General features: G+C 44.8%; 1 pseudogene; it reads left to right on the top strand.

Annotated features, from left to right (window-relative positions):
* The first annotated feature begins 532 nt into the window (after positions 1-532).
* LOC138998240 (small nucleolar RNA U13) lies at positions 533-618 on the top strand (annotated as a pseudogene).
* The last annotated feature ends 6,437 nt before the right edge of the window (positions 619-7,055 follow it).

The following is a 7,055-nucleotide window of genomic DNA, read 5'->3' as shown; positions in this document are numbered from 1 at the left end:
CCCCTTGTGGGGTGTGCAGGAGGCAGCCGATCAATGATTCTCTCTCATCATTGATGTTTCCATTTCTCTCTCCCTTTCCCTTTCTCTCTGAAATCAATAAAAATATCTTTTAAAAAAAGAAAGAAAGGAGGGAAGGAAGGAAGGAAGGAAGGAAGGAAGGAAGGAAGGAAGGAAGGAAGGAAGAAAGAAAGAAAGGAAGGAAGGAAGGGAGGAAGGAAGGGAGGGAGGAAGGAAGGAAGAAGGAGCAAAGCCCCATTGGGGGTGGGAGGAGTTAATGGCCTAGACAACTAAAGACTATTGGGTAGGGATGAAGATGAAATTCTAATGATCTGGACAATGAGGACCTTCAGATCTACATCAACTTTCAAGAAGCCCAAACTAGAATTCAGGGGAGTGTTTCCTGCAGGAAAGATGTGGGGGAACACCAACCAGCTGACTCAGATCAGACTCAGAGAAAAGGCTTGGCCTTACATCAAAAGATTGGCAAGTTAATATACAGCAACGGGTTTTTAAGTTACAATAGAATATTTAGATCCTTTTGTAGCTCATGAGGGTGACTCTTATGTGAGATGTGCCCCCCTCAAACCTTGTTAGGAAATGCACATTACCTCTCTAATATATTAAAAAATTATATATTTATTTACTTATTTATTTTTTAAAATATATTTTATTGATTTTTTACAGAGAGGAAGGGAGAGAGATAGAGAGTTAGAAACATCGATGAGAGAGAAACATCGATCAGCTGCCTCCTGCACATCTCCCACTGGGAATATGCCCGCAACCAAGGTACATGCCCTTGACCGGAATCGAACCTGGGACCTTTCAGTCCGCAGGCTGACGCTCTATCCACTGAGCCAAACCGGTTTCGGCTATATATTTATATTTAAAAATATATATTTCTATTGATTTCAGAGAGGAAGGGAGAGGGAGAGAGAGGCAGAAACATCAGTGATGAGAGAGAATCATGGATCGGCTGCCTCCTGCACGCCCCACACTGGGGATGGAGCCGGCACCCCCGGCATGTGCCACAACAGAGAATGGAACCGTGACCTCCTGGTTCGTAGGTGGATGCTCAATCACCGAGCCACGCCGGTCGGGCAGTTTCCCATTTTTAAGTAGTTCAAAGCTAACATTCTCCTCCTTAGGCAAATGGACAGATGTTCATAATCCTATGCCCTATTTCTGGATGCGCATAGACTATACTTTTGAGCGCCCACTATGGATTCCTCAGCAGAGGGCGACCCGTGCAGCCCTGAGTGGGGAATCCCCTGCATTCGAGGATCTGGGGTCTCTTCCTGCTCCCATGTTAAAATTGTAATGCGAACAACAGCAACAACAGTAATAATGGGACCCAGAAGCTTTTGGACGCTGACTCTGGACCAGGCACTACGCTAAGAGCTTTACCTCATTTCATCTTGTCACCGCCCCATGGCGCAGCCATTATTGTTATCCTCTCTGTTTTGCAGATGAAGAAAATGAGGCTGATAGGGACTAAACTTGCTCAGGTCACACAGCCAGAAAGTAGGGTCGTTGGTTTCCCATTGAGCCCTGTAGACACCAAAGCTCCCACACTCTCCCACCTCCATTCCAGGGAAGTGTAATCATATGACCTTCATGTGGCTCTTTCAAGGCCAAACTCAAGTGGCTGCATTTGAAGAACGTATTACAATGCTGGCAACCGTCATTCACTCATTCATTCATTCAACAATCATGTTTGAACACCTCCTGTGTGCCAGGCACAGACTGGCTGATGGGGTGTCATAGTGATCATGATCCTTGCCTTCAAGGAGCCCCAATTTATTTATTTATTTATTTATTATTTTTATTGATTTCAATCTGTTTGAGGCAGCTCTGCCTCTGTATCTATTATTGTTCAAAAGTTTATAATGGTCTCTATTATCCATGAATGAGTGAGATCATGTGGTATTTTTCCTTCATTGACTGGCTTATTTCACTTAGCATAATGCTCTCCAGTTCCATCCATGCTGTGGCAAATGGTAAGAATTCCTTCTTTTTTACAGCAGCATAGTATTCCATCGTGTAGATGTACCACAGTTTTCTAATCCGTTCATCTACTGATGGGCACGTAGGCTGTTTCCAGATCTTAGCTATGGTGAATTGTGCTGCTATGAACATATGGGTGCATATATCCTTTCTGATTGGTGTTTCTGGTTTCTTGGGATATATTCCTAGAAGTGGGATCACGGGGTCAAATGGGAGTTCCATTTTTAGTTTTTTGAGGAAACTCCATACTGTCTTCCATAGTGGCTGCACCAGTCTGCATTCCCACCAGCAGTGCACAAGTGTTCCTTTTTCTTCACATCCTCGCCAGCACTTGTCGTTTGTGGATTTGTTGATGATGGCCATTCTGACAAGTGTGAGATGGTACCTCATTGTTGTTTTGATTTGCATCTCTCGGATGATTAGTGACTTTGAGCATGTTTTCATATGTCTCTTGGCTTTCTGAATGTCCTCTTTTGAAAGGTGTCTATTTAGGTCCTTTGCCCATTTTTTGATTGGATTGTTTATCTTCCTTTTGTTAAGTTGTAGGAGTTCCCTATAAATTTTGGAGATTAGGCCCTTATCAGATATGACATTGGCAAATATGTTTTCCCACGCAGTGGGTTTTCTTGTTGTTTTGTTGATGGTTTCTTTTGCTGTGCAGAAGCTTTTTATTTTGATGTAGTCCCATTTGTTCATTTTCTCTTTAGTTTCAAGTGCCCTAGGAGCTGTATCGGTGAAGAAATTGCTTCGGCATATGTCTGAGATTTTGTTGCCTTTGGATTCTTCTAGAATTTTTATGGTTTCCTGTCGTACATTTAAGTCCTTTATCCATTTTGAGTTTATTTTTGTGTATGGTGTAAGTTGGTGGTCTAGTTTCATTTTCTTGCATATATCTGTCCAATTTTCCCAACACCACTTATTGAAGAGACAATCTTGGCTCCATTGAATGTTTTTTCCTCCTTTGTCAAATATTAATTGAGCATATTGGTTCGGGCCGATTTCTGGGCTCTCTATTCTATTCCATTGATCTATATGCCTGTTCTTGTGCCAGTACCGGGCAGTTTTGAGAACAGTGGCTTTGTAATACAGCATGATATCTGGTATTGAGATCCCACCTACTTTCTTCTTTCTCAGGATTGCTGCAGCTATTCGGGGTCTTTTTTTATTCCAGATGAATTTTTGGAGAGTTCGTTCTAGATCTGTGAAGTATGCCGTTGGTATTTTAATGGGAAGTGCGTTGAATTTATAGATTGCTTTGGGTAGTATGGACATTTTAATGATGTTGATTCTACCAATCCATGAACACGGTATGTTCTTCCATCTGTTTATGTCTTCCTCTATCTCTTTTTTCAACGTTCTGTAGTTTTCTGAGTAGAGGTCTTTTACCTCTTTAGTTAAGTTTATTCCTAGGTAGCTTAATTTTTTTGGTGCAATGGTAAATGGAATTGTTTTTATAATCTGTCTTTCTGAAAGTTCATTATTGGTGTATAGAAATGCCTCAGATTTCTTGGGGTTAATTTTGTATCCTGCTACATTGCCAAATTCATTTATTAAGTCTGGTAGCTTTTTGATGGAGTCTCTAGGGTTTTGTATGTATAATATGTCGTCTGCAAATAAGGACAGTTTTACTTCCTCTTTTCCAATTTGGATGCCTTTTATTTCTTCTTCTTGCCTAATTGCAATGGCTAATACTTCCAGGACTATGTTGAACAGGAGTGGTGAGAGTGGGCATCCCTGTCTTGTTCCTGTTCTTAGGGGAAATGGTGTATTTTTATTGATTTCAGAGAGGAAGGGAGAAGGAAAGATAGAAACATCAACAATGAGAGAGAATCATCGATCAGCTGTTTCCTGCATGCCCCACACTGGGGATTGAGCCCACAACCTGGGCATGAGCCCCATTTATTGTATCGTTCCTCTGATGCCTCTCACACCAGATTCATGGTGTGAGCTGTTACAATGCAGATTCTCAGGCCCTACTAAAAACTCTGAATCAGATTCTCTGAGGTTGGAGCCTGGGAACCTGCCTCTTACAACTCCCCAGATGACTTACAGACACTGAGGTGTGGGAACCCCTGGATGAAGGGCAAGGCGACCTAGACAAGCAAACAAGCAATCATTACATAGAGAAAAGTGCTCTATACAGATTATGGGAGTTGCCAGGGAAGGCTTCTTGGAGGAGGTGACCTTTAAGATGAGACCTGAGGGGTGAGTAAGAGTGAAAAGACCAGTAAGAAGGGGAAGAGACACAGCCGGGACGAAGCCAGTCTCTGCCCTTAGGGAGTTCACAGGAGGGGGTGGAGGGCAAGGGGCAGGAGAGGACGGAGCAGCAAAGCAAAGTGATGGGCCCAGGGGGCTGTGGGAACTCGGAAATGGGCCCTGATGCAGCCTGAGGAGTCAGGGGGACTCGGGTGTTCCAGCGCTTTCTCGGATACAAGCGTCCGCGTCATCCCTGTGGGATGGAGAGCACGGGTGTGGAAGGGAATCGGGGCTGGCCGGGGAGGAGGTGTGGTCTCCCAGGACGTCAGCCGCCTCTTATCAGCCGACTAATGGTGGGCGGAAGCCCAATCCTCCCTCCTCTAATCTGGATGTTGTTTTCACCTCCATTGTCAATGCTAAGCCTTTGTTTGTTTGAACTAAGTCCTTCTATCTAGAGTCCTCAGAGCCAGCAGTCAATGGTGACATTTGAATAAGCGGAGAATTCCTTTGTAATGGGACCCGGAGAACACCTGCTTCCTAGGCCCACCCTTTCACAAAGGAATCGCAGGAGCTCTTCCTTCTTGGAATAGCCTTCACGCCACGCCCCACACTGCGACTCATCCTCAGGGGGAGGAGGATCTGGCCCTGGCCAGCGTGGATTCAGGTCCCCTCACAGCCACTGTCTGTCCCCTTCCACTGCCTCAACTTCCTCCTCTGACAAAAGAGGCTATAGGAGTACCTACTACATATGTCCGCAGAGCTGTTTTAAGAATGGAACGAATTTTCCTATGAAATGCTTAGAAGAGTGCCTGGCACTCAGTAGGACTTCAGAAAACATTGGGTATGGCCGCCTGACTAACCTCCACAGGCTGGGCTGGGTGAGTGTCTCTTTGAAAAGCTCACCCTCAAGGCCTTTGAGGGGCCCCTCTGACCGCCCCCCCCTCCCCCGCCCCCCGGGCCCCGTGTCTGGTCTTTGCCTGAGCCTCTCCCTGAAACCACTTTGGCATCTTCTAACCTGGAGCCCGTGGACCAAATGGAAACAATAAAGCTTTTTGTAGGGAAAAGAAAAAGAAAGAAAAAAGAAAAGAAAATGTTGAGTATTATTCAGGCCCCAGGAAGAGTGCAAAGTGTTGAAGATACAACAACAAAAGAGAAGTTAAATGTTCTTATGTAACAAAGTAAATTAGAAAGAAACAACAACACCATTACGATTTGTGCTATTAAAAAATATGAGCCCTAACTGGTTTGGCTCAGTGGATAGAGCGTCGGCCTGCAGACTGAAGGGTCCCAGTTCGATTCCGGTCAAGGGCATGTACCTGGGTTGCGGGCACATCCCCAGTAGGAGATGTGCAGGAGGCAGCTGATGGATGTTTCTCTCTCATCGATGTTTCTAACTCTCTATCTCTCTCCCTTCCTCTCTGTAAAAAATCAATAAAATATATTTTTTTTTAAAAGTAAAAAATATGGTACTTGCTATAAAGAAAGAAGGGCTGATATTTAAGGGGGACAAGCAGGGGTAAGAGGTTCCAGGGAGAAGGCACAGCAGTTGCAAAGGCCGGGGTGGGGTGAGGCTGCGACCCTCTCCTGACTGTCACCATTTTACAGGTGAAGAGAGGAGGCCCTGAGAAAGCAAAGGACTCGCCCAAAGGGCACACGGGAACCCTTGGAGGCAAGATTTGGACCTGGATTTAGTCTGATCAGAAATTTGATCAAATGTTTTAATTTCACATCAGGGTTCAAGTCCATTCAATGTTCACGATTTAAGCATGAGAGCAGCCTCCATCACTGGCGAGGTCTTAATAGGCCGCCTCTCCACTAGAGTCATGTGAGCTGCCCTGGCCGGTAGCTCAATTGGTTAGATCATCGTCCCGATAGCCAAGGTTCCGGGTTTGATCCTTCATCAGAACACACCCAAGAAGCAACCAGTGAATGCATAAATAAGTGGAACCACAAATCGATGTTTCTCTCTCTTTCCCTTCCTCTCTCTAATATCAATTTTTTAATATATATTTTATTGATTTTTTACAGAGAGGAAGGGAGAGGGATAGAGAGTTAGAAACATCGATGAGAGAGAAACATCGATCAGCTGCCTCCTGCACACTCCCCACTGGGGATGTGCCCGCAACCAAGGTACATGCCCTTGACCGGAATTGAACCCGGGACCCTTGAGTCCAAAGGCCGATGCTCTATCCACGGTGCCAAACCAGTTAGGGCTAATATCAATTTTTAAAGTTGTTTGTTTGTTTGTTTACTTTCCTCCTTTCATTTTTTTAAAGGTGCAATTTCCTTCTTTTTTATTTATTTATTTTAAATACATTTTTATTGATTTCAGAGAGGAAGGAGAGGGAGATAAAGATAGAAACATCAATGATGAGAGAGAATCATTGATTGGCTGCCTCCTGCATACCCCCTACCGGGGATCAACCCCGAAACTCAAGCATGTGCCCTTGACCAGAATCAAACCTGGGACCCTTTAGTCCACAGGCCGATGCTCTAACCACTGAGCAAACCGGCTAGGGCTAATATCAATTTTTTTCTTTAAAGTTAGTGAAATGAGGAGTGGGAAGAGCACTCCGGAGGGCACAGCATGAGCAAAGACCCCGAGGTTGAAAAGGGCTTAACATATTTCAGAGATAGAAGGCTAGCTCGCGGATGCATGAGGCATCCTTAGAAAACATAGTTGAGGTAGGCAGTGACTGTACCTTCTGGGACGTTGGAGGCCAGAGTAAGATGTTTGGGTTTATCCTCAGGGAACAGGCAGCTGTTGATGGCTTGCAGAGAGGAGTGGTGGTATGGGCAGATCTGCACTTTAGAAGGATCAGCCAGGCCACTGTGGGGGGAATAGATTGGAGATG

This window comes from Myotis yumanensis, unplaced genomic scaffold (assembly GCF_028538775.1).
Source record: "Myotis yumanensis isolate MYYU_CA2020_CCGP unplaced genomic scaffold, mMyoYum1.0.hap1 SCAF_19, whole genome shotgun sequence".
NCBI classification, from domain to species: domain Eukaryota; kingdom Metazoa; phylum Chordata; class Mammalia; order Chiroptera; family Vespertilionidae; genus Myotis; species Myotis yumanensis.
The sequence above is the reverse complement of the archived record's forward strand: the minus strand, read 5'-3'. Positions and strand labels throughout refer to the sequence as shown.